At 32.4% G+C, this 26,424-nt stretch overlaps 1 protein-coding gene across 5 annotated transcripts in view; it reads left to right on the forward strand.

The window, feature by feature from the left end:
• The window catches only part of LOC114347039 (SPARC-related modular calcium-binding protein 2), a 186,211-nt gene that overhangs the window by 122,157 nt on the left and 37,630 nt on the right, over positions 1 to 26,424 (forward strand). The window lies entirely within an intron of this gene.

Below are 26,424 nucleotides of genomic sequence, written 5' to 3' on the forward strand. Positions count from 1 at the left end.
CTACAGCATTCCGAAGACCGCTATTGTGAACAGGTGTTCGAACACAATACCTTTCACACCTGTATATATCATGTATAAACCATCGCGGTACTATAGTACCACTCGGGGTACCCATCTGGTCGGTGGTACCCTCCGCCCTCGATGTTTTTTTATTTCTGATCTCGTTATAATTGGACTGTCAGAACGATTATTTATACAGTGGGTAGAGATGAAGGTTTGACTTTGTAAAAAAATTATGATACGTTTTTTCTAAGCGATAGGTGGTACTTATTCACAAATTTTAACAAGTCTATCCCAGGTTTTTTAAATATTTTATTAACCTTCTTAAGAGCAAGTCAATTTAAAACACCTATTATCAGGTGGGCGAATATTGTTTTTTTATATTTATACAAAATTATTGCTAAAATGATATAAAAGCGATTATTTCATTCATAGGAGATTCTGACCACTAGAAAGCTACAGGAATAAAAATAAACTGATTATTATTTTTTAATGATTTTAACTTCCAATCGTATAGTAAGATATTTGATATCGTGTTTAATTCTGTCCAATCAGATTAAAATTATACTGAGAATTATCTACTGTAGAAAATTACCGATAGAATTTTTTTAAGTAGATTGTTTCTGTTTAATGGCAACCAGTTTCCTAGTTTTGACAACTGTCACATTTAAGAAATATCCATAATATACGTATTAAAAAATAATCTTACGAATATCACACTACAGTAAGAATAAATAAGAAAATAATGCTTCATTTTTACTCAAATTTGTTGTCATTGGGCAATAGCCACTCGAGCCCTGCAGGCTCTCGTGTCTATTGCCAGACAACAAATTTTTGAAAAACTGTCGCATTATTTTCAATTTATTCTCACTCTCTTGTGATATTATACCCGATAATTTTTGATAATATATCGTCATCAAGTATATTACGTCAGATGCCCTTCGTTGCTACAAAAAAATACATTTAGTGACATTAATGACAATTAATGTTTTAAAAATTATAAAAGTGATGACTTTCAACCGTCAAATATTTATAATAACTGTGTGCTTAATTGTATTAATTTGTACTTACATAAATAAATTACAATAAAAGTTTGGTTTTGAACAGTTTTATTCATGAAATATTCGCAACAAATTGCACTCGATCTCTAAAATTATTATCGAATTTTTGCCCTCGTGACTCTTTGACATAATTTCACTCCCCTTCGGGTCGTGAAATTAAAACTGTCAAAGTGTCACTCGGGAAAAATTCGATAATTTTAGAGCTCTTGTGCAATTACCACTGATTATTTCATTCATAGGAGATTCTGACCAATAGAAAGCTACAGAAATGCAAATTAAGGTGATAATTTTTGATAATATCCCGTTGTCAAGTATATTACGTCAGATGCCCTTCGTTGTAACGAAAAAATACTTTCAGTGACATTAATGACAATTAATGTTTTAAAAGTTATAAAAGTGATGACTTTCAACCGTAAAATATTTTATATCAACTGTGTGTTTAACAGTATTAATTTGTACTTACATAAATAAATTACAATAAAATTTTGCTTTTGAACAGTTTTATTCATGAAATAATCGCAACAAATTGCACTCGATCTCTAAAATTAATATAGAATTTTAGAGCTCTTGTGCAATTACTACTGATAACATTTTTAAGATGATATAATTTTGAAGACATTTTTATACCAATAACTATTTTTTATACAAATTTTTTTTAAATTGGATAACAAATTAACTACATAATATAACGTAATATACTTACATTTAAAATATTTTATTTGGTACTTTAATCCTTTCCCCTTGGGCAAATATGACACCTTTCTTTTATTTTTGGTTGTGATGAATTCGGTTCTACCATGGATTCTTTAACGTTGTGATCATCTTCCAGGTCTTTTAATAGAAAGCTACTGTAAACAGAAATAAAAATTAAAGTTATAATTTTTGATAATATCCCGTCGTCAAGTATATTACGTCAGATGCCCTTCGTTCCTACCAAAAAATACATTCAGTGACATTAATGACAATTAATGTTTTAAAAATGATAAAAGTGATGACTTTCAACCGTCAAATATTTATAACAACAGTGTGTTTAATTTGTACTTACATAAATAAATTACAATAAAATTGTGGTTTTGAACAGTTTTATTCATTAAATAATCGCAACAAATTGCACTCGATTTCTAAAATTATTATCGAATTTTTGCCCTCGTGACACTTTGACATAATTTCACTCCCCTTCGGGTCGTGAAATTAAAACTGTCAAAGTGTCACTCGGGAAAAATTCGATAATTTTAGAGCTCTTGTGCAATTACTACTGATTATTTCATTCATAGGAGATTCTGACCAATAGAAAGCTACAGACATGCAAATTAAGGTGATAATTTTTGATAATCTCCCGTCGTTAAGCATATTACGTCAGATGCCCTTCGTTGCTACGAAAAAATACATTCAGTGACATTAATGACAAATGTTTTAAAAATTATAAAAGTGATGACTTTCAACCGTCAAATACATATTTATAACAACTGTGTGTTTAATTTCACTAATTGGTACTTACATATATAAATTACAATAAAATTTTGGTTTTAAACAGTTTTATTCATGAAATAATCGCAACAAATTGCACTCGAACTCTAAAATTAATATAGAATTTTTGCCCTCGTGACACTTTGACATAATTTCACTCGCCTTCGGCTCGTGAAATTAAAACTGCCAAAGTGACACTCGGGAAAAATTCAATAATTTTAGAGCTCTTGTGCAATTACTACTGATAATTCGATGAAATAAAATTATTTTTACATAATGTTTAAAAATCATATCAATAGACAATTACAATGGTTTTGAATCGTCGTCTTGGAAACCAATATCGTCGTCGTGGTAACCCATTATATTGAAAGTTTGGTTTTGACAACCTTGTCAAAGAATTAATTTGTGTATTTTCACTTCTAAATAAAAATTGATATAACTCTATTTTTTGTGGCTTTTTTCCAAACGTACGGCCCTAGAAAAAATATTGTTCCTAACTCATGCGGAAAGTGCCTTCCCCGCACACGACTGCTTGCTCGAACTCCGCTATCGCGTCTTTCGGGTCAACGGCATTCTCGTGCGTGAAAGTATCACTTTCCGCACTAGTGGAAAATAACTATTGTATCTGGTCCAATTTTTGTTCCAAATACTTTTTAATATTGCCTACCAACAGTACATCATGCAATTCTAGTTTCACATATCTCTCACAATTATAACAAACTTATTGGCGAGCGTCGGCCGATGCTGTTCGTCTACTAGACTCCTTATCAACGCTTGTCCATCTCGCCACATCTACTTCCTCGTACTCATTGCCTTTCTAAAGACAGCTCTCCAACTGATGTTCTTCCTCGTCACCTTTTTTGCGGGTTTCCATCTCCATGCTGCCTTTGGTAATGTTTCCTTCTTCATTCTAACTCCATGTCCGTTGCAACTACATGCCCGTTCTAACCACATGCCTACTTAAACAGTTGCCTTTATACGTCTTGCACAAATGTCTTATCGACCTTGATAACTTCCATTATCCTTTCATTTCTCACTCTCTCCCCCTGGATATTCATCGTGATCTTGACCAAAGATCTAATTCTATATTTTTTATAGCAGTAAGTTGTTTTTTTTTGTCATATTCTGTTCATCTCCTTGTTTTTGCATCATAGAGTGCTATACTTTTTATTATCATGCTAATTTTTTTTACGTTACGTGTTTGTGCCACCATATACTATTCAATCCGTTTTCTGCTCTCCTTCCTTGCAATATTCTTTCTGTTGTTTCTACCCCTATGTAAAGGTATTTTGTTTTATTCATATTTATAGTCAGTTCTGCTTCCTGCTAGTCCTCTCTTAATTTCTTGATCATGTATTCTACGTCATCTTTATCCTTTGCCTAGATAAACTGGTCATCTGTAAGTTTTTATTGATTTATCGTGCATAAATCAAAACTGGTTTTCGATATTTCGGTTTTTTTACAGTCTATCAATTCAACATCACCGTAGTAATTAACATCTTAGCAGATTTATTGTGGTTCATCATTGAGCTTCAGCACCTGGATAGTTAGATTAAATGATATTTCTCCAATGGTTACGGTCATCTGGTAGATGTACTAGTATACTGTTTGTTGAGAAGCTTTTTCATAATGTCTGCCCATTATTTTGGAGATCTGCCGTGTTGGCGTTGACTTTGATGCCTTCCTTGAACTAACAACCGCTCATTTTATGATCGCTTCGATGGATATCACCAAAGAACTTTAAAATTCTAGAGTAGACAGTACTAGAGAGATGGCGATTCTCTCCCAAATTTCCATAGTCTGACTCATTATTTTTGGTCCTATATGTTTTCTGATAGTATGTTTTAAATAAACTGTCCAAAGTATTTTTCCATTGCTTTTTGACATACATTTCGTGTACTATTATTTTATTATTTTGGTCCCAGATGCATCCAATTCCATCTTGTACAACAATTGCAACATATGCTGATGACACTGTCCAAATGGCCTGCCATGAAAATCCGACCCTAGCTTCTCAGATACTACAAAGTCGCTTAAATAGACTTGAAATATGGTTTCAACTGTGGAGAGTCAAAGTTAATAGCTCCAAGTCAACACACATTACGTTTACACTAAGGAAGGGGATCAATCCAGCTGTAACCTTTAACAACACATCACTTCCAATAAGAAGTGACGTCAAATATTTGAGGATTTACCTAGACAGCCGACTAACATGGCAAAAGCATATTTTTAACAAACGACTGCACTTGGGACTCGTATATAGAGAGATGTACTGGTTCATGAATCAAAAAAAAAGTCTAGACAATAAACTGCTGATCTACAAATGTGTACTGAAACCTATCTGGGCGCTCTCATGTCCTGGTTGCTTAAAACATTTGAACGAGTTATGAAAAGCAGATTAGAATGGTGGTGTGAGAACAAAAATATATTTCCAGTGTCTCAGTATGGCTTTCGTAGGAACAAGGGAACTATTGATTGTGTTTCTCAATTAACAACTGATATTCAATTATCATATTCAAATAATAATTATCTATCTGCCATTTTTCTTGATATTTCTGGGGCTTATGACAACGTCAATTTAAATCTATTGTTCGAAAAACTGAAGCACATAGGTATTCCACCTTTGTGTGCTTATGTATTAGTAAACCTATTCCTTAATAGACATGTATTTATTAGATGTAATGATATATTGATTGGCCCAAGAGTAGTGCATCAAGGTTTACCACAAGGATCAGTCCTCAGTCCCTTGTTGTTTAATCTATACACTCTAGATCTCCACAGTATAGGAATTATATGCAGTATATTACAATATGCAGATGATTTCTGCTTTTACAATGTGAATAAGTTGTACCAACAAAGTATTAATTCAACTAAGATGGTACTGGGTGATGCAAGAGAGTATTTTTTTAAACAAGGATTTGACCTTACTGCAAATAAATCAGCGGTGGTGTTTTTTACGCGACATCGCTTACCAGTTATGACCAGCATCATGATTAACAACCTAAGTATACCCGTTCATAAGCACTACACTTATCTTGGTATTACATTGGACACCAAGTTAACATGTAATGAACACATTAATAAGTGCTTAATAAAATGTAAGAAAAGTTTAAATATTCTTAAAGTAGTTAATCGCTATCGATGGGGTGCTGACCCTAAAATTAATTTAATGTTTTATCGTGCATATACCAGATCTATTCTCGACTATGGAAGCATTCTATATGGATCTGCCACAAACAGTCGCCTTAAAAAACTAGATCGCATTCAATATAAGGCTCTGCGGTTAGTTCTAGGTGCGCTCAAGTCTACGCCTATAGAGAATCTTTTAGCTGAATCCATGAAGCCTCCTTTACATTTAAGACGACTATTTTTGGCTGAAAAATTTATTCTTAAATGCCAATCTTACAACCAAACTGAACTACTACAAAAAATATGTGACATCTCTGTTTCTAATCTTGTCGACAAATGGTGGCACAACAGGAATTCTCCTATTTTAGCAGTGGCATACTCGAACGTTTCTCAGCACCTAAACAGTCCAGGTGAATTAACTTTCTTTAAATCGAGTTTTAATATATATTATGCCAATGTTAATGTTTGGTTCCCAAATTTTGACAGTAAGAATCCAGTTGACTTTCAGCAACATATAGCCAAGCTTGATAATCCATGCAGGATTTTCACGGATGGTTCAAAATCAAGATTGGGAGTTGGATGTGCTGTATATATTCCGGATCACCAAGAATCCTTGATGTTCAAGTTAGATAAACAATGTTCCATATACTCTGCAGAAATGTTCGCAATTTATCAAGCTCTAGAATGGGCTGTCAACAAAAAAATTTCTAACAAGCAAGTTGTAATTATGTCAGATTCAAGATCTTCGTTATTAGCTCTAGAAAACACACGTAAACATTTATATAAAAATAGCCTTGTCGTTAAAATTTTAGAAAACCAACTAAAGCTACTGGAAAAACAGACTTCTGTAACTTTCGTCTGGGTAAAAGGACATATTGGTATTTCCGGTAACATAAAAGCAGATTTTTTTGCTAAAGAGGCAATCTTAAAAGGATCGGAAATAACTTGGCTAGATAGAAGCGATCTAACAGCTACTCGCAAGAAAAGTTTGAAACAAAATTGGGATATTGAGTGGCACGCTTTCTGCAATCGAAGCAACAATCTCTACACCAAAATTCATCCTAGTTTACCTACTGAGCCTTTTGCTATCAGAAGTTATCCCAATAGAAATATATATGCCATGTTTACTAGATGTCTCTTTAATCATGCCACTGTCAAGTCATACCTCTATAGATTTAACCTATCCGAATCAGATCTTTGCGATTGCAATGGATATGTTGACGATATTAATCATTGGTTGTTTGGATGCAAACATAATGATGTTGCAATTAAGTTTTTGATGCACAATCTGGTTCAAGAAGAAATACCTTTCCCACAAAATAATGCTTCTCTTTTATATTTGTCTCGTAGAAATTCTAAAATTAAACAAATCATCTGGGAGTTTTTAAAAAGGACTAAGAGGAAAATTTAACTTGCACTGAATGAGTCCGGTTGAATGTGTTTAGCAATAATTATTGTTTTTTTATGTTTATCCTTATTATGTAATATTGTCTCCCTGTGAAAGTTCATTAAGTAGATTTTGCAGGGAGGTAATAAGAATAGAATTGTATAAAAGTTTATATTGAAAAAATTAAAAAAGAAAAAAAAATTATACAAAAAAATATATATACAAAAAAAATGTATAAAAAAATAAATCTTATTAATAAAAAAAAAATAATAAATAAATAAATAAATAAAACAAAAGTATAATAAATTATAAAAAAATAAAAAATAAAAAAAAAATTAAAAACACAAAGAGGGTGTAAACCTCCGCGGGGTTGATCCGGGTTGAAGCCTTATCGCTGTGTAAAAAAAAACATATATGTATTAGCATTTAGTATTAGTATTTAGTATTAGCATGTAGTTTTTATTTGTCGATTTAATTATTTGTAAATTAATTTAAGTTGGTTAGGGCCATGAATGAGGAGTATACCTACTGGTCAATTAAATGTTTCCACTTCTACATATGTATGTATGTATGTGCGTGCATAAGTATTATATGTGCGCACATGTACCTAATGTATTATGTAATGCAATGTATTATATTTGGAATATTGTAGCAAACAGTAATTTATTATCTATCGTGGCTGAATGGATCAAGTAATCCAAAGCCAATAAGGAAGAAAAAAAAACCTATCTGGGCGTATGGCATCCAAATCTGGGGAACTGCCAGTGAAACAAATCTACTCCAGATACATCGCTTTTAATCAAAAGTTCTAAGGCAACTGTGCCAAGCTCCTTTGGTACATTTCCAAAGATAATTTACATAGGGATCTCCAAGTCCAAACCGTCAAAGAAGAAATTATTTCTCTCTGCCCCAAGTACCACAATAGACTACCTACAGGTTCACACAAACATATTGGTCACCAATCTTCTGACACCCCTACAGAACAGAAGACTAAAAAGAATAGACACTCTTGACCTCAACACTAGAAAGTAATTAATCATTCCAACTTATTCCTATTGTACTATTCAAATTAATTCAATTAATTATTATAAACTGTATTAATTCAATTATTATTGTACTCTTTTAGGTATTCACCACTAGGTAAATACTGACTGTGTAACCATTGTTTATCTACATATTGGTCTAGTTAGACAATGGTGTAACTTTCTTAACACTCATATGTGTAATGTTTATTTTTTTGTATAAAATAGATTGCAATAAAATGGATGTAAAAATGCATCCAATTTGGTTAAAAACTTTTGTTATATTTGCACCATGCTTTGTTATTTTATCTATCTTTTTTTTATCCGCTCTAGTATCGAGTTGGTCGTATTTCTGTGCCCTATTCAATTGGCACTTTTATAATTTTCTCTACTTCTTGTATTTACATGTTAATAAGAATATTATTATTAAACGCTTTTCTTTATTAGTTCAATAGTTTGCGTGCAAAAAAACGATTTTAATGGAAAATGCTTAAATTCTCGTGTCTTTTACAATGTAAAAACATGAAACTTTTACGGATTGTAGCTAATGATGTGAACTATACATAATTTCACTTTTTACGTTAATTGTTTACGTTATGCTTCATAAATAAACAATAAAGTTTCAAATTTTGAACGCTCATATATTTGTTTATATAAAAATCGGCGCTTATTCGTGTCTAATTTCAATACGATACCAAATAATACTCCAACCAAAACTCGAATTCAAAAAATCGTGTTTTTATCGTAGTTTTATAAAAACCACCGGTAGAGACGTTTTGTGCTACAATTAACATTAGAATTCGTTTTAGCGTATTAATTAAACGCTTTTTTTTAGCTCAATCGTTTGGGTCAAATCTTTAGACGTTAATTTGACTGCCTTTTCTTCAATGCAAATGACTGAAAATTTGCAGACATATGCATTCGCGGGAACAATACACGAATAGTCAATAAATTTTTTTTATGTTTATTAATAATTGTTTAAATAAAAAAACGATTTTAACGGAAAATGCTTAAATTCTCTTCTTTTTTACAATGAATAAACTTGAAACTTTTACAGATTGTAGCTAATTATATTAACTATACATAATTTCACTTTTCACGTTAATTGTTTACGTTAGGCTTCATAAATAAACAATAAAGTTTTAAATTTTTTGCCGATTCCCACTACTTTTCATGTTAGTACATCATCTGTTTTTTACATATTTTAATAAACATGACAATGTTTGAAAAGTGTAAGACTAAAAAGTAAAAAATAAAAAAATATGAAAAAAAATTTTAAGAAACGCTTTTCTTTAGTTACGAGTGACTAAATTTAACAATATTATGTATAAAAAATCAACTAAAAAGCAAAAAATAAAAAGAATTGAAAAATCCAACACATTCGTTAAAGAAAAGCGTGGGCGCGAAAACCGTTTATTCGATGAAGACGCGCCACGCTTTTCTTTAACGAATGTGTTGGATTTTTTCAATTTTTTTTATTTTTTGCTTTTTAGTTGATTTTTTTATAATATTTTTAATTTTAGTCACTCGTAACTAAAGAAAAGCGTTTCTTAAAAATTTTTTTTTCATATTTTAAAATTTTTTTATTCATTTCTTTGGGAGCGTTCAAGTATTACGTAACGCAGTTTGGGGGGGAGGGGGGTCTTGTTGAACGTTACGGCGCGTTACATGGGGGGAGGGGGGTTCGAACAGCGCGTTACGTAACATTCTTTTTTAAATTAAATAAAAAAAACTACATAATTTTTTTATGTTTTACATAGACCCCTGAATTGTATTATGTTGCACCCTCAATTTTTCAGCAGACCTACTGATTTGAACTGCGATCTACTGAAAACTGTATAAAACCTACTGATTTAAACTCCAATCTTCTTATCTACTAAAAACTGTATAAAATGTACCGAAAAATCTAAAAAAATTCATTGCTCAAATATAAACCATTTCTCATTCATATACAACCCAAAGCCCAACATCCAACAGCGCATTCTTCTTTCGTTTCACTTCACCTAAATTATATTTGATGGTAAAGTTAGCGATATAGGATTTCATAATAAATGATGTCAAGTGCCTTTACAAGGGACTCTTTCCTTGAGAATTGTTTTGTTTTGAATAGACCATGTGTCATTATGTTTCCAATATCCGGAACTGTTCCCTCGGAGTTATTTATGAGTTTACGGTTTATCTGATGAATAGATAGGTAGGTACTTTATATTTTGGTAAACATGAAATGGGTAATTTTTGTCTTTTCTTTTGTCTTTTCTTATATTCTGTTTCCAATTTCCAATAACCGCAGAGCGTGTTTTGTTAAGTTGTGGTATTTAGACTTTGCAGTGCTCATTTTAATAATTAAATATCAGATAAGCAGTACTTTGTTTTTAATTTATTAATTAGAAATGGTTAATAATTAATTTCTATAATTTATATTTTTGTTGTTAATAAGCACTGAAGCAAATAAGATGAGCTTATTTTGAAGTAAAATAAATAAATAAATAATAAAACGTTAAAATAAACTTATTTTACAGTAAAGTTGTAGATTTTTTTGCAGTATTTCAGTATTTTATAACTAAAGTATTATGAAGGTTTTAAAAATATGAGTTTATTTGGCCGCGTGCGTAATATAAAGGTGGTCGTTGATACCAGTTCATAAGTAAGGGAATCTACATAAATATAATTGGTTTGGACAATTTTTAAACTGGCCGTTAGTATACAAACTGGGCCTTAGTAAAGGTGGCCGATTTTAACAGGTAACCGTTACCACAGGTTAACACAGGGTATTATACATGGTTTAAAAAATCTACTGATTGCTACTGATATTTTGAACCCTGCCCTCACGCTCCGCTCATGTTCCGACAACAGGACAATGGTATTCAAGTGAAAAAATCTTAAAATTTGTGAAGCACTGTAACATGTGTTTGCAATAATTAGCTAGACCTTTCTCCACAACAAAAGATGAAAAGATACATATGGGATTAAGAGGTTGCAGGGGGAACTACATGCTCATAAATCATGTATGTTTTCTGAAGTCCATAACATGCAGTATCGTTTTCAGCAGTAGGTATTCATTAATGTTTTAAATACGCAAATTTTCAAATTATCAAATTAGAAATCAGGAGAAGAACAAAGGTGACTGACGTCATCGAAAGGCTAGCCAGGTTGAAGTGAAGATGGGCAGGACACATTGCCAGAATGACAGATGTACGACGGACAAAAAGGTTATTGGAATAGAGGTCAAGAGAAGACAACAGAAACGTCGGTCGACCGCCTACAATACAAGATGGACTGACGACTTAAGAAAGCTAAATAAAAACTGGATGAGAGCGGCGCAGGATAGACGTGTTTGGAAACGAGGGGAGGAGGCTTATGTTCAGCAGTGGACATTTAAGGCTGAATAATGATTGTAAACTTTTATTATAACCTCAAATGCGATTAAAATAATAATAAAGTTCTTTTACCGAGTTTCCGGTACTTTTCGCAACCTCGTTTTCCATTTAGGTTCAAATGGCCACTTGGGTGTTACGTAACGTTTAGGTAGGGGGAGGGGGGTACAGAAAAACGTTACGGTGCGTTACATGGGGGGAGGGGGGTCAAAAATCTTCAAAAATTGCGTTACGTAATACTTGAACGCTCCCTTTTATCGAAAAATGTCTTACATAAATATAAATTATCTCACCAAATCTGCACAATCGTCTCTTATTATTTCTTTTTATCGAATGTACCCCTCGAATAAATTGGCAACGGCATTCCAATTTCAGAATTTTTATTGTTACCCACCGCCGCAAATATACAGTTTCGTGACAACTCTGTAAGTCATCTCCAACTGGGAGGTTGTTTGACTTCTCTGTTGACCCCTTGTTGTATGAAGAAGAAGAAAAGAATAACCGAATCGTGGGATCCTTTGCATAAAAACATTATGTGGATGTGTGTGAAGTGGTTTATGCCCGAGGCCAGATGGTCTCTCCTTTTCTTCTCTTAAATGTACCGATTATCTGGTGGTCGAAGAGGCACTTCGTTTATTTATTTCGTTTTTAAAAGGTTTTTGAAACAAAAGAATGGACGTTATTCTCATTGGCGTACTCAATTATGTAGAAAAATGTTCAACTATAAATACCTTTTCACGTTTTTAGTGCAAAAAATCAATAAATATATATTATAAAACGAGCTATGTAGGTACAATCTTAATACTCCGGTCAACTTAAACATCCGAGGTTACAAAAATTACCATCAAGCTGAAAATTGGCAGGATTGTTCAAAATACCATCATAAATGAAATCTAAAAAGTCCTGATAAATCCGACTTGGTATGGTATAACTAGACCTAAACCCAGACATCCAAAGTGAATGCTATCCTCCAACACCAAATTATTCTATATGGTCCACATAATGTTCAGAAAAAAGTCACACCATTTTGAGTGTCGGGTTTGGGGGAGAGAGGGGGGGGGGGGAGAAATCGGTAAATTCGTAGTTTTTTACATTGTTCGTAAATATTTTTAAAACTATACGATTTAGCATAAACAACCTTCTATACAAAAATATTCTACATTAAATTTGAAATAAAAAAGGCCCTATGCATATTCCTTCTAAAATGAACGGTTTCAAAGTTACTAAGGTAGTATAGTATAATTGGTCCAAAAAAAGGCCTAACCTAAAAATCCAAAGTAAAAGTTTTCCTCCAACACCAAATTGTTCTATCATTTTGAGCGTCCGGTTTGGGGAGGAGATGGGGGAGAAATCGGTAAATTAGTAGTTTTTTTACGTTTTTCTTCAATATTTCTAAAACTATGCTTTAGCGTAAACAATGTTCTATGCAAAAATGTTCTACATTAAATTTAAAACAAAAAAGGTCCTATACATAATTGTTATAAAATCAACGGTTCCAGAGTTACGGAGGGTGAAAAGTGGAGGTTTTCGATACTTTTTATATTTTTTTGGCAATTCCCTACTGATTTTCTTTAACAGGATTGTGTTTTATAAATCAAATTTGCTATTTCAGCGGCCGATGGTATGTTATTGATAAGCTCTTGAAGAAAGGTCAACCTCACCACCCAAAATTATCATCAATTGCCCAAAAAATATAAAAAGTATCGAAAACCTCCACTTTTCACCCTCCGTAACTCTGGAACCGTTGACTTTATAGCAATTATGTATAGAACCTTTTTTGTTTTAAATTTTATGTAGAACATTTTGGTATATAACATTGCTTACGCTAAAGTATAGTTTTAGAAATATTGACGAAAAACGTAAAAGAAACTACTAATTTACCGACTTCTCACCCATCTCCCCCCCAAACCGGACGCTCAAAATGGTGTAACTTTTTACTGAATCATATGTGGATCATATAGAACAATTTGGTGTAGGAGAAAAACTTCCATTTTACTCTTTATTTTTTATATAAACAATTATACTATACTACCTCCGTAACTTTGGACCCGTTCATTTTAGAAGGATTATGCATAGGACCTTTTTTATTTCAAATTTAATGTAGAACATTTTTGTAGAAGGTTATTCATGCTAAACCGCACAGTTTTAGAAATATTGACGAAGAACGTAAAAAACTACGTATTTACCGATTTCTCCCCCCTCTCCCCCCCAAACCCGACGCTCAAAATGGTGTGACTTTTTTCTGAACATTATGTGGACCATATAGAACAATTTGGTGTAGGAGGATAACTTTCACTTTGGATGTGTGGGTTATGCCATCTTTTGGATCAATTCTATCATACTAACTCTAGCAAAAAATTTACGCGGGGTTAGAGGTCACCAAATATGGTTTTTAGCGATTTTCAGCGAAACGGTATCATAAAATTAGTTCTAACAAAAATTGTAGATTAGATAATTATCTATAAAAAATGCCTTATTACTTTTTTTCGTGAGAGCCACCGTTTTTGAGATACAACGATTCAAAATGTTGTAATCATCATAATATGCGCACACGTTTCCACACCACCTTTGAGATAGGGTACTTAGCGCTTTTTTTAACGTGGTTTCCCCAGTAGGCCTATTCCACGGATCTGTTATGATTCTGTTTAATTTCAAGCTATTGAATAATTGATATTTGTCAAGGGTTAAAAATGATAAAAGTTATAAAAAGCGGTAGGTATAAATTAAAAAAAAAAGTTTATCCAACTGGTTCATAATTTTCTAATACTTCTGCTTCCTTTTCTCCTTGTTCTTCTTCTTCTTCTTCTTCACCTTCTAGTTCTTCTTCTTCTTCTTCTTGTTCTTCTTCTTGTTCATCCTGGGTGCAAGTAAATTGCTCCAATAAATGACACATCGCATGGCTCCTCGATAGAATCAAATGAACCCTCAATTGTTGATGATTCAACATTGGAGCACGACCGGTTTTGACAATTAGTGCATGCTACCGAACAAAACAGTCCAACTTTTTTGCAACCACATTTAGCGCTACATCGCTTTTTACAGTTGCAAAAAATTGTGTTCAGGAGTTTTTCCGGCACAGGTGGGAGTAAAGTTTGAATTGGTTCTAATGAACTGTCGACTAATTTCCATCCCCAGTCTTTTGGATTTAGCTGATAACCAAGCCACACTTGAACTTGGTAATATACCCGAAAAAGATGTTGATGAGCAGCCGCTGAGATTGGAGGTAGACAAGATAATTGCACTTGTTTGTTATTTCGAGTATTTTTAAAGAAACATGCATATCGAAACTTATCTAAGAACGTAGTTTTTTTAGGCACTCCATACATAGAGAGAAGAAAGCTAATTCCGTTGGAAATAACTTCTTGTGGAGTTGAATTAGTTTTTTTAAGAACTTCAACACATTCAAGTAAAATTAGGTTTAACACGTATTTTCACTCCGGAGTAGTATTCAAGACTAATTAATACCTCGAGGGTGTCATCTACCTGAAGGATTTCGCCACCCAGGAAGATACCGGTGTAATTTGCATAATAGTAAACAAACTAAATTTGCATAAAGTTTATTGTATATTGAAATGTTTATTAGTACTTAGCAATAAACATTTTGCCTAGAAAGTTGGCTTTCATTATTATGTTCAAACCCTTCTGAGAAAAGAATAGGTAGGGTGATTAGATTAGCCGACGTACCGATACAACGTGTTTATTCCGACAAATCCCATATTTACAAATTGAATAAGACGCATAAGTAAGAAGAATTATTATAAGTTAATACTTTGTCATATCAATTTACAATTTTTGTTGAGAATAAGCCGTAAAATTGAAATAATAATTCTCATTATTTTCGCATTACATTCACTTTGTAAAGATTTTTTTGTTGGCACTGTAATATAATACAGCTTATACATTGCATCCCTCGGTAGACCGCAAGCTGTATAGTTGAAACATTATCATATTTATAATATCTTATATTATTATGTGTAATATAAGTTAAGTTGACCGATAGAATATTACGTTTACTTATATTACAGCTTCAGTGATGTATACACGTGGTGTAATAATACATATTATAACGATTAGAACTCTTTTAACTCTTTGAATCGTTGTATCTCAAAAACGGTGGCTCTTACGAAAAAATGTATTAAGATATTTTTTATAGATGGTTATCCAATCAAATTTTTTTGTTAGAACTAATTTTATGATATGATTACCGTTTCCTGAAAATCGCTAAAAACCATATTTGGTGACCTTTGACCCCGCGTAAATTTTTTAGCTAGAGTCGGATTTATGAGGACCTTTTAGAGTTCATTTATGATGGTATTTTGAACAATCCTGCCAATTTTCAGCTAGATGGTAATTATTGTAACCTCACTCCTATTTTTGAGTCTAACTAGACCGGTCTATAATCAGAATAAGCTTTTTCTTTTTCTTCCTTTATAACTTTCTATGATCAATTTATCTTGTACATTGGCTGGCTTATTACTGAATGACATGAAGGAATTACATATTCAGAGCTATGGTCAATAATTTCAAAATACCACTATGAAGAGAGAGGGATCCCATGTAAGATTGAAAGAACTTTTCCCTATGCAGTTTTTTATTGATTGGAAAAACTTTGTTCGACGTTTGGAAAAAAATGTTGTCAGTTGTGAAATTTTGGTTGTTACATTGAAAAAACATCTTATACAGGCACAAAGAACCATCACAAAAAAAAACACATTACAAAAATTTCATCATGGTAAGGTTAAAAACCTTACCATCTGAACCGGACGTTAACAGCATGCTCAAACTTTTGTAATATTTTTTGTGAGAGTCCTTTGTGCCTGTATTAGATGTTTTTTAATGTAACAAACGTCGAACAAAGTTTTTTCAACCAACAAACAACTGCATAAGAAAAAGTTTTTTCAATCTTACATGGGATCCCTCTCTCTTCATAGTGGTATTTTGAAATTATTGACCATATCTCTGAAGATGGCTTTATAAGCCGAAAGCGCTCAGCTAGGTATTAAATTTTTTACACACTTCAAAAGTACTATTGTCTCCCTGGCATTCAGTAGTCATAAATGTGTACAAAACCATTTCAGTCTTTACAATAATTGGCTGGTTGTTGTCTCTATGGAAGATTGTCACTCCATCACTTGCGCGGTCGGCCGATACTTCCTCTACCACTTGATGCTTTGTTTCTGGTTATTTTAATGCCTCTTGCGTCCATCATTCTACAGATGTGAGTGTTCCCTTCTTTTTTCTATTTATTGTCCACTCGTTTATACTTCGTACGTAGATGACATAAGTAGACCAGGACCAGGGCATTTAGAACAAAAACCAACGCATTAAATCGATTTAAATACTGCTCCTATCGACTTACAACTTTTGTATTGTGTTAGGGTTGATATCAGGAAGAAAGTCTATAATACAAAAAGTGATGAAAATGCATAATTTCATTTACAGTGTATAAAATGCATCTAAAAGTGTCAAACATGTCAAAATCGGTATAGTAAGGGGCAGATTTTGTTACTTGGGGAGTTTTTGAAGTCGCTGAGCATGAGTACCTGGCACCTGGTAGGCTTACTGCTAAGGAACGTCATCTGGAGTTTTCCCTTTTTTTTCTATTTATTGTCCACTCGTTTATACTTCGTACGTAGATGACATAAGTAGACCAGGACCAGGGCATTTAGAACAAAAACCAACGCATTAAATCGATTTAAATACTGCTCCTATCGACTTACAACTTTTGTATTGTGTTAGGGTTGATATCAGGAAGAAAGTCATCTAATTTGAGATGTTTAATTTTATTAAGTAAATTTATTGGAGAAATTGCAGGGAAAGATTCAAAACAGGCGCAGCATGGGTAGAAGAAAAATGTCCTGGCAGAGAAATCTCAGAGAATGGTTTGGATCCAGCTCAACTGAACTCTTTCAGGTTGTAGTATCAAAAGTTAGAATAGCAATGATGATTGCCAACCTTCTTCGCGGGGATGGCACGTAAAGAAGAAGATTGGAGAAAGTTGAGATTTACCAATATTATCCTTGTATATAGCTTTCAATTGAAAAAATTCATCTATCAATTTTTCACTCATGCCTTCTTTATAAATGTAGCTCAATATATCAATTTTTTTCTTAATATTCTCGTCATCGTCATCTCAGAATGTCCACATAATGTTAAATAGCGAATTAATTTCATTTTCTGCATTAAATATTCTGGTTAATTTGCTTATTATTTGACAAAATTAAATAGTTCACAGCGAAATATTGCGTCGGGCTCAAAATTATCAGTCGCATCACTACTGGGCCCAGGCAATCATCAAACAATCTCACTGGCTTCTTGTACCGTTTTTCTTTATTGTATGTAAATTCTGGATTTACTCCATAATTGCTGGTAACTAATTTAGATTCTGACCCTTTATATTCTTCAATCAATTTCTGGTTTTTTGTAAATCTTCTAGAAGCCCTGATATATTTTTAGTCTCCATATCCATAGTTATCTGACTGCACTGCAGCATTTGACTTCTGTGATTTATTGCTGTTAAAATTTTACAGCAAATCAACTAAAGGTCATGTTAAATATAGCCGAGGATTAATTAAACGTATTATGGACAATAAGTCAAGATAAAAAAAACGGGAAAAATTACGTCTTTGGTCTGGTCGACGCCGGGCCCCTTACATCGCCGGGCCCCGGTAAAATGTACCGGCTGTACCGCCCTCTCGGCGGCCCTGCTCCCTACGAAAAGCTACTAAAACACAAAAAGGACTCATTGTTCCATCCAACTCATTCGGCTCATTCGGCTGTAATTATAACAAACTTTGTAAAGATGCTTAATAATAGGTATTATTTATTATTTATTTTTTATTTTATTTATTTATTGTTCATACATAGGACCTGGCCTCTAGTGACTAATCCAGGTCGTTTTTTTTCCTGATGGGATTACAGATATTTTTTTTTATATTTTTACATTTTTTACTAAACTACTAAATCTATTTTTACAAGTAATAATTTGCCATAATCTATTAATTACATTTAACAAATTTAAAGAAACAATATATATTTGTTAAAATATTTTTGGTACTATCAACTCCCTTCTAAGTTATAGAGACAGTCCCTCTATTTTCAGAAGAGAGTTGGTAGTTTTTTTTTAATTTAATGAATTATTTATTGAATTATTATTTTTATTTATTTATTTTATATTGAATTATTATTATTATAATTGTGAATATCTATTTTTGAATTTATATTTTATTTTATTTATTTTAACTTTATCTTACTCAACTTCATCAGGGTTGGATTATTTGTTGTCTTCTTCTATTATTATAAAGTTCTTGTTGTTTTTTAGATATTATTTCTGTTAGATTGTTTAATATTCCAAAATATTCTTCATTTTGTAATATATCTCTTATTTCAATTCTTTCTAATCTTCTTCTCATTTCTCTATGTTCTTCATTTTCTATAGTATTTTCACAATGTAACACTATATGTTCTGGTGTACCTAGTTCTCCACATTCACAATATGCATCATCTTTTAAGTTAAATCTTTCCAAATATGTTGGGTACGGTCCATGTCCTGTTAAAAAGTGTACTAAACCTTGTTTTGGATTAAAATAATTTGGAATGTTTTCTAATATTGGTATAAAATTGTATAAACGTCTAGATTTTGTTGAATTTTCCCATTCATTTTGTCTTTTTCTATTTATTATTTCTTTTAATTCTCTTTTATTTCTTATATCTAATCCTATTATTTGTATTATTTTTTCTTATTTTTCTTTTTTTAGCCAATAATTACATGCTCTTTTTTGTGTTTCTAAATGCATTGGCATTACTCCAGTTAAAACTGTGAGTGCCTGTGTTGCAGTTGTTCCAAATGCTCCCTTCATTCTTACAAGAAATCCTCTCTGAGCTCTATTTAATTTTTCTGCATTTTTTTTATTTATTAATCTATGTGCCCATATACTTGAACCGTACCCTACAATTGATGCAAGTATTGTACTTAGGTATATTCTCATCTGTCGGAACGAAATTCTATATTCCTTCTGTGCTAGACTAGCAATGCTATGCATGATCTTTGTTGCCTTTTCACAGACACAACTCATGTGTTTTGTAAATAATTTTTGTTCGTCTATTATAATACCTAAATATCTTGTTTCCTTTTTTCTTTTTATTGTTTTCCCTCTAATTTTTATAATTGGATCTCTTTCTAAATTTCCTTTTATTGAACTATATGTTGTTTTTGAATCTGATATAGTTAATTTTACTTTATTCATAATAATAATATATAATATATAATAATAATACATAATAATAGGTATTGAAAAAACTCTGGAACCAGAGTTTTTCTCGTTTCTCCGGTATACCTAAATTTACACTATATAGTTGTAAGTAAAGTCAAGAGTGCGCCCATTTCTCTTTACTCATTTCCCATCTCTTTGCAACTTAACTTTTTCAGATTGCAAATTATCTACCGCGTATTCTTGAGGACGTTGTTATCTAGTCAGTGACCTAATCATTAGTCACTTGATAATACAACAGTAACATTCGCACACGTTGATTAGTATAATACTTATTTAAAAAATCATAAAGAGATTCCAGTATCATTCTGCTTGTGTGTTTACCTTTGTTTATTAACAAGAAATGACAAAACAGTTGCGGAAAACATAAACAATTGCTGACTTTATTGGTTAGTCTTCTTGATAACAGTTATGAATAATTTGCTTGATTAAAAAAATAAGTCAGAGCTTAGAGTAAAACTCAAAATAATGTGTCACCTAACTGAACTTCAATTATTGATCCTACAAGAAAAACTCACAGGAACAGAGACAATTATTATCAATGTGAAAATTATTGCTAAGCACAGTCTTTTTTATGAAATTGTATTTAACTTTATATTGTATTTGAACTTCGTTGGGATGATAATTTTATTTTACAAATTCTTGCACACAAATATCCCAAGAAAGAATTATCATTATGAAAGAAAAAGGAACTCCCCAAAAAAACATTGATAACTTATTCGAATGGTGCCTAGAAAAGTTGAAGAACAATACAATTATTAACTTAACAGATTGTCTCAAGAGTTCTGGTGAATATTAAATTTTCATTTCTGGAAGAAATAAGAGCCTCAAACAAGGATATTCTATTAAAGAAACTCCAAAAACAAAAAAGAAAAAGGAGGTTTTTTTTTCGGCGGGCTTGAGCAATAACCTTGCGATACTGCTGGCAATTGGCATATTGCACACCTTGTTATACCAGGTATAACCTGCAGCCTGTGTTGTGGTTTTCTCTACTTTTTTCTTTTTTTTTCTTTTTTCTTCTTTTTTTCTGGACTCTCAAGAAAATCGATAGAAGATCGAAGTTTTCGAAGTGATTATACACAATTCTACGCTTGTCCTGAATAAAACACAGAACCAACCTTTCAATTTATGGAGAGCTTAATAAGTTACTTATTGTGTCCATGATATTTTCCACATTCTTCGATAACACTACATTTCAAAACTGGCAAATGTTTTTTCAGTTTTCACTTGCCCTAATTGAAGACCTTGGGACCAGAAGGGGGTATGCCACCAAACAATATTTTGGAAAAAACATCATTTTAAACTTATTTTCAAATTCTGAAATCCAATTTTTAAAATTTTCTTGGTAGTAAGGCCCATATTCGTTTGGAAATATGATATTAAATACACAATAAAAGTAACACAAATGTTTATTTAACGGTTTTTGAGTTTTTGAACATTTTTTGAAAAAATATGAGGCTTATCCCCTTTTGTATAAAAAATTATATTCTAAAATATGAACATAAAATGCAACAATAAAATAATTCAGTTGTCAATATTTTCAATATCTGAAAAGTCGTCCAAATGTTCAATGTCTTCCAGTGGTTCATGATTCTAAGTATCTGGTAGAATCTGTTGGCAAGCACCAATTTCTGCCTACACTGTTTTTTGCAACCGCAAGGTGCACCTAATTTTTTGGTTCTATTTTCTTCCCTTTTGTATTTATATACATATTCGTAAACTAGATTTTTTTTGTCTTTCGCTTAATTTTTTATGTCGTTAGGTATCCTTGTGTCTCCATCTAGAAGGCGCCTTCTTTTCTGAGAAGTCTGTGGGATATAAACCCATACCCACAATGCAGTAGGTATTTTACTAAAAAGGTATAAGCCACAAAAAACCTTTAGAACAATCCTAATATTTTTAGGTTCGAAAAATATAACATAAGTGGACAAGCCACACAGTAAATAAACTTACTGTTCCTGAGTTTATATTTTCCCAATCGTTGCTACTTCCGGATGCTGTATAGTCTTTGTCATTTTTTTTTGGCTTTTATTTAAAAACGGATCTTGGTCACTGTGTTCAGAATCAAACTCAGAAAAGTCTATTTTCCGTTTACATGCACGAGAATGTTCCGCCGCCATGTTGATTACTACTGTGGCTTGTCTCCTTCTGTTGCAATATAAAGTAATGGTGACACAACGGGACTTAACTACAGCGGCGCCATCTATGAGAAAACTGCTGAAATTTTCTGTTTGAGACAATAATATGGTTTTAAAGTGTGTGATTTCTACTTTAACTCATTTTTGACGAAATTGTGGCTTGTACCCTTCTGGTCCCAAGATCTTCGGCAACTGACAACTTGCCTAGACAATTACTGTCCAGGCTTCAACCCTATATAAAAGGACAGAGAATACGTAGCATCTCAATACTCCATTCTAAGGAATGGAGCTTTCATTTGTTCAGATTTCATTTTCATGGATACTGCTTTCATCTTGTTGATATTGTTTCTGGCCATCTAAATGCATCGTTTCAAGGATGCGGTCCATTGTTCATTTAGCTCACATCCCAAGTAATTATATGTGGGTACTTTCTCTAATTTTTTTCTATAATCTTTTCCTTTACTATTAAACTCTTTTATTTACCAAAAATGTCTGAAAATATTTCGATATATTAGATGTTACCCTAGGGTGACCAAACGTCCCATAAAAACGGGATTGTCCCGTTTTTTAACGATTTGCCCCGGAGTCCCGAAAAAGTATCTCGGGACGCCTAAATGTCCCGTATTTGAGTTGGGTTGAGTTTTTTATCTGACTATATTTTCTCTCTTTAATTTTTCTTCAATTTCTGCATTTGTTTTCATTCTTATATCTCCCTCTTTTGTTACATTGTGGCCCAGTATTGTTCTCATTATTTTTCTTTCAAATTTCAGAAGGATATCTTCCTCTTTCTTGTTAATCGTCGTTGTTTCCATCCCATATGTAACACCAAGTCTTATTAAGGTCTTATATAGGTTCATATTATACTTAGAGTCTTGCTTCTCAGCAGATTTCTACCGTGTAGATATTTTTCTGTCCTTCAGAATTCTTTCCTCTCTTCTCTCTTTTCCGGTTTTCCTATTTTTACTCCTAAGTAGCTAAAGGTGGATACAGTTTCAAATTTATGGTTCTGTGTTATTAGATATTTCTGAGTTGGCTCATCTTTCCCTATCGCCATGTATTTTGCTGTGAGCTGGTTTATCTCTAGTCCTATTATTCTCTTCGCTTCCTTATGTAATTTTCCAACTGCAAGTGTTATCTTCGTCTTTGCTGTGATGACTAAATGATCTGCATATGTTACTATTTGAAGTTGATCTGTAATAATGTTTTTGTTTGCAAATTTGTCATCCTCATGATTACAGATTATGTCAATATCTGATATTGTCAATATCAGATTAAATACTGTCGGAGAGATAGAGTCACCTTATTCACGCCTTTGTGTACATTAATCTCTTTAGAAGTTGTTCCGTTGAAACTGATCCTTATTTGCTCCACTGTATTTATGGAATTAATCGTAGACCTCCCCCGGTCTGAACCAGTTCTGGTATTTTCCTAATATTCGTTCAGTGCATGATTTTTTTTCATATATTTTCTAGGATGTTATAATATGTGTTGTTTAATAAAATTAGTGCTCTTTAATTCTCGCACTCCTCTAGATATCCCTTTTTAAATATAGGTACCTACTATAATACCTGCGTTCCAATCGGCTGGCAGTCTGTTTTGTTCATATTTGTTGTATTAGCTGGTTTATTCCTTTACGTAATTCTCTTCCTCAATATTTTATTCCACAGTTATTTCATTTCAGACATTTTTTATTCGTCGTTATCTTGTACGGCCTTACTTCTTCATCGCAGTGTATTTCCTTCATAGTGAATACAATTTTTTCGTAATATTCTTCCCATATTTTGCTGATCTGTCTGTCCTCAAACAAGGTATTTCTTTTTTGCTTTTTTAGTCCTCTTGTTTTAAAGCTGGGCGTATTTTTGCTGCTTTGACTTTTGATAGTTTTCTCTGTCTTTTTCAATATCCTCCAGCGAAACCAGTCATTTTCCTTCTTTTTCTTCTTTTTATTTGTTGAGTTGGCTTTGTTTCTCGATATTTTGTATTCTTCCCTGTTTTGTTCTGACGGGTTGTTGATCCATGCCATTCTGCCGGAGTTTTATAGTTTTCTGTTTCGCAGTCTTGATCGTACGTAAATTACACATTCAAAAGTAAACTGAAAAGGATTTGTAGGTCCCAAATTAGCTAAAAGACCATGTTTTAATTTCCCCTACCTGTTTGGGTATCGCTCCAAACCCTCCTTGGCAGTGGTGCACCCAGGGGGGTTAAACCCCCCAGGGCATATGAAAAATATACAAAAAATCGTAGGAAAATATAACATGTCTTTCACAAACAATACAAAAAAAATTCGACGCCCAACCAACCCTCTCCCCCCAGAGAAAAATTCTAGGTGCGCCACTACTCCTTGAAACATATGAAATAAGTCGGAAATTTACTCCACGCAACAGCAAGTGACAGAAAGTGGCTACTGCTTCGATTACGTTTTATATTATAAAATTTGACGTCATCAAAAATAGAACGTAAAATTTTAGTTTTTATCTAAAATTTTGGCGCAGTATAATTAAATTATTAGGTTTTACGTTTTTCCAGGCATAATCTAAAAAAATCAATAAAGTATTTTCTTTTTGACATTTCCTTCACTTTTGCGGAAACTTAAACCAAACTATTCCTTATCTTTGTTAATGAGGTTAACTTTTATGTAAATTAATGGCAAAATAAAATACACTTACGTGGAAAACAATGATGCTAATAGATAAAAAGTAACTATGTGTTTTAACTCGCCAGGTATCAATGAGGTTAAGAACAAGAACCATGGACTCAAGTGTACAAAGAGTAAACGCACTTCATGACTACATAAATTAAATATTCATTGTAAAAAGTAAATGTTTATGGAAGGAAACAGGACTTCCCGATTTAGTCTTCTTGACTGCGTGAAGCCGTAGGAGTAGGAGGTGCATATAATAAGTAAGTGACGCATCCACGGCACACTTCGTTAATCAACAAACTATCATAAATCTTATTTAGTCTCTTGATTAGATTATGGCTATAGGAAAGAGACATCCTTATCATCATCATCACTATATTATATATTTTAATAGGGTAAAACAAACTTGTGTAGGTCAATGAATAGTAGGTAAGGTTTACCCTTTTAAGAAATATAAAAGAACACAAGAAAAAAAGGATCCATTACACGACTGAAAAATCGGAGAAAAGATTATACAAAATATTGTTATAGAGGAAGATTATGTAGAATTAATATGGAAGAAAACTAAAGCAAATTACACAACTACTCAGTGGCGGATCCAGACATTTGCCTTGGGAGGGGAAATTTGCCTTAGGGGGAACGTCCAATGAAACACCAACCAAAAGACATAAAAAAGATAAACCCAAACTGCATAATAGACATAAATAATAACTTATATTCCTTAAGTTCCCTTAATTTTCCCAACTAGCTTGTTTATTGTTGGATACCAGGGTTGAATTTATCTGTCTGTGGTTTAAGTTTTATGTCAGCTAATATTTATGTTTTAATAATTTTTTTCTTTAATTTTTGACCTTGTTAGGGGGGATTTCCCCTTTTCCCTCCTCGTAGATCCGCCACTGCAACTACTTATGATAGAATAAAAGTTTATATGTAGGTAAGAACTCATAATATGGATATACTCAGTAACGCTTTACTTAACGTAAAAAATTGCTCAGGAATTGAAAGAAAAACAAGGAATACTTAGTCAAGATCACATATATTGCAAATAAGGAAATATTAACATCATATGTACAATAAAAGGATCCCTGGATAACTGATGGATCCTGAAATTAATGGAAGAAAATAGAAAGAAGAAAACAGATGGCATGAACAGATATAGGTCTAGTGAAGAACCAAATTAGTAGAAAAATCAGAGATGCAAAAGAACTCAATCATATTTCAACTTGATCAATGAGTGAAATATGGATATTAAGGCCATCGGTACATAATTCGCAAATATTTTACGGGTATCCCTACTTTGCTGTCTTTACACGGCAAATTACGTGTAGTAAAATTCACACTGGTATGGATATGTAAACATTACTAGAATGTCATTCTACTTGAAAATGTCATCATTAATTTAAAGAGATGGCTTTTGAATGTTCTTGGATAACTTTTATTTTTATAATTGCAAATTATAAATTCAGTTAATAAATGTGATAATTTTTTCACTAACTATGTATTCGGTGATTGTAATAATTTATATGTACAACAAAAACTAATACTCAATCGAGAAAAGAGGAAAAGTGTTTAAGTGATTTTTTAATAATATATTGTTACTATGGAACGCTTACAATTTTGAACATCTTAAACAACAAAATACTTGGATCACAGAATATATATTATCCTATATATAGTCCCTATATATTATATTCTCTGTTTGGATCTTCCACAAATAATACACAATAAATAACTTTTTATTGAGTTCACGTCTTAAATCAATTATTTATCAAATACACTATATATCAATAGTATTTAATCAACAACTCAAAATATTCCCGATGCCATGTCAAATATTTAAAATTGTCACTGATTGTCAGTGTCTGACTGACAATATGCTGACAATATTCTATTCGGCTGAGTGCGTTGTAAGACAAAGATAGATTTGGAAAATAT

The sequence above is a fragment of the Diabrotica virgifera genome, chromosome 9, assembly GCF_917563875.1.
Source record: "Diabrotica virgifera virgifera chromosome 9, PGI_DIABVI_V3a".
Classification (NCBI taxonomy): Eukaryota; Metazoa; Arthropoda; class Insecta; order Coleoptera; family Chrysomelidae; genus Diabrotica; species Diabrotica virgifera.